This window comes from Echinops telfairi, unplaced genomic scaffold (assembly GCF_000313985.2).
Source record: "Echinops telfairi isolate 266 unplaced genomic scaffold, ASM31398v2 ScPeMD7_7405;HRSCAF=8443, whole genome shotgun sequence".
In the NCBI taxonomy this organism is placed as follows: domain Eukaryota; kingdom Metazoa; phylum Chordata; class Mammalia; order Afrosoricida; family Tenrecidae; genus Echinops; species Echinops telfairi.
The window spans coordinates 71,062-74,044 of NW_022111305.1; the positions used below are offsets into that span (position 1 = coordinate 71,062).

At 41.6% G+C, this 2,983-nt stretch overlaps 1 pseudogene; it reads left to right on the forward strand.

Annotated features, from left to right (window-relative positions):
• Positions 1–2,983, forward strand: part of LOC101660897 — a 22,905-nt pseudogene that overhangs the window by 17,657 nt on the left and 2,265 nt on the right.

The following is a 2,983-nucleotide window of genomic DNA, read 5'->3' on the forward strand; positions in this document are numbered from 1 at the left end:
GTATGTGGTGAGTGTGGCAAAGCCTTTATCTGGAAGACTTCTCTCACTGTTCACCAGCGAACTCATACTGGAGAGAAACCCCATGTATGTGGTGAATGTGGAAAAGGCTTCATTCGGAAAGCACAGCTCAAAACTCATCTATGGACTCATACAGGAGAAAATCCCTATGTATGCCGTGAGTGTGGTAAAGCTTTCAGCCAGAAGCAACGCCTTATAGCACATCAGAGAGTTCACACAGGAGAGAAACCCCATGAATGCGGTAAATGTGGAAAAGCCTTTATCTGGAAGACTGAGCTCACTGCTCATCAGCGAACACATACTGGAGAGAAACCCCATGTATGTGGAGAATGTGGCAAAGCCTTTTTCTGGAAGAAGGACCTCACTGTTCATCAGCGAACTCATACTGGAGAGAAACTCCATGTATGTGGTGAATGTGGCAAAGCCTTCACTCAGAAAGCACCTCTCAAAAGTCATCTACGAACTCATACAGGAGAGAAACCCTATGTATGTCGTGAGTGTGGTAAAGCTTTCAGCCAGAAGCAATGCCTTATAGCACATCAGGCGTTTCACACAGGAGAAAAACCCCATGTATGTGGTGAATGTGGTAAAGCCTATATCTGGAAGTGTGATCTCACTGTTCATAAGCGAACTCATACTGGAGAGAAACCCTATGTATGTAGTGAATGTGGAAAAGCTTTTATCAGGAAGACTTCTCTCACTGTTCATCAGCGAACGCATACTGGAGAGAAACCCTATGTATGTGGTGAATGTGGAAAAGCCTTTATCAAGAAGACTGTTCTCACTGATCATCAGCGAACTCATACTGGAGAGAAACCCCATGTATGTGGTGAATGTGGCAAAGCCTTTATCAAGAAGGCTGCTCTCACTGATCATCAGCGAACTCATACTGGAGAGAAGCCCCATGTATGTGGTGAATGTGGCAAAGGCTTCATTCAGAAAATACATCTCAAAACTCATCTACGAATTCATACCTGAGAAGAACCTTACATATGTGGTGTGGGTGGTAAAGTTTTATCCGGAAGAATTTTCTTATAGCACATCAGAGATTTCACACAGTAAAGCAGTCCTTTACATGAATCAAATGTGGAAAATTTTATATGTAGAAGTCAAGTCTTTAGATCACAGCTATTCCAAACAGTAGATTGCCCTCTCAGATGCCAGTAGTGCCCGCCCCATCTGCATGCTTATTGTTACCCCCAGAAACAGCACCAAAGTACTATAAAATAAGATGATACAAGATGTGTAGGAACAGTTAATCTAGAGGACCGTTGCACCGCAGCGAACCTCAGCCTCCACGACCTTGAAACAAACTAGATGGTGGCCAGCTTCAACTGCTAATTACTCAGAAAGGGATCACAAAAGAGAAGCATGAGTTGAGTGGGAGAACAAAGTGGAACAAAACCCCAAATCATAAAATAGACCAGGCTAACTGGTCTGATGGAGACTTGGAATCCCCAGACTACGGCCCTTAGTGAATCTTCACTCCAGGAAATGTACTCCTCTGACTCATCTTTCAGCTAAACAATATAGCAGCTTGGAGGGGAAGAGGAACATCAGAACTATATAGTCCTTAGAACAATCAACCGTATCAAATCAAAAGGATAGCATTTGCTTATGGATAAAAACTCTTAAAAGCAAGAAGGAACAGGAAAGAAGGCCGAATAATGATGGTAAAACACAGGGAGGGTGGAAGTGGGAAGAGTGCTAGTACATCTTAGGGACTGCAATCAAGGCATAAGTTGTTGAATGGAAAACCAATTTACTATGTAAAATTTTAAATCATAAATTTCTTTTTGAAAAAAGAGCACATGTCACATCAATGATTTCATGTAGGATCGTTACTATGTAGCTGTCATGAGTGTGGGTAAAGATTTACCCGTGTTTCTAAGTTTTCTTGACATATATACACAAAATTGCAAAAGTTTTAAATTCAGTAAAGATGGGAAAGCTCTGCACAGGGAGTCATGTGTCATCACATAACACTGATCTCATGCAGGAGGAAAGCTCTGGCAATGTAGTGACTTGGCAAATACCTTCTTTGGCTTCTCAAATGTGTCAGTAAACTGCATTAGGATTCTAACTAATGTAGTTCTGGTTGGCTGGCCGATAGCTGAAAAGGAGTCATGTGACAATAGGGGATTTGTACAGCAGAGACCATATGAATACAGGGAATGTGGCAGTGCATATGCATTTAGTGACTGGCAGTGCCTCCAGTATCCAATTACATTTTCTTTTAAGTTTCAGAAAGCCCATTAGGATAAACTGTGATGCAGTAATTGGACAGGAGAGTTGAACAAAATGTCTGCCACATTGTATGATTTCAATGTAAGTCATGCAGGAAATCACATAAATACAGAGACTGGGGAAACTTGATAGACTTATCCGGTGTGCATATGTACATTGATATCAAGACTAATATCTGATTTTTCACAATTTTTAAAAATCACTTTATTGGGGGCTCATAAACTCTTATCACAATCCATACATACATCAATTGTGAAAAGCACGTTTGTACATTCGTCACCCTCATCATTCTCAAGGCATTTGTTCACGTAAGCCCCTGGCAACTGAGGCTTTATATATCGTTGTGGAGACAAACACTTTCTCCCTTGGAGGGGTTGGTGGGTTTGAACTTCTTGTCTTGCAGCAAGGCCACACAGCAGTGCTCAAACCCAAGTCCCATGACGCCAGACTCTTTTTTTTTTTTTTAATCGTTTTATTAGGGGCGCATACAACTCATCACAATCCATACATACACCAATTGTGTAAAGCCCATTTGTACATTCATTGCCCTCACTATTCTCAAAACATTTGCTCTCCACTTAAGGCCCTGGAATCAGCTCATTTTTTCCCAGCCCTCCCAGCTTCCCCCTCCCTCATGAACCCTTGATAATTTATAAACTATTATTTTGTCATATCTTGCCCTGTCCAACGTCTCCCTTCACCCACTTTTTTGTTGTCC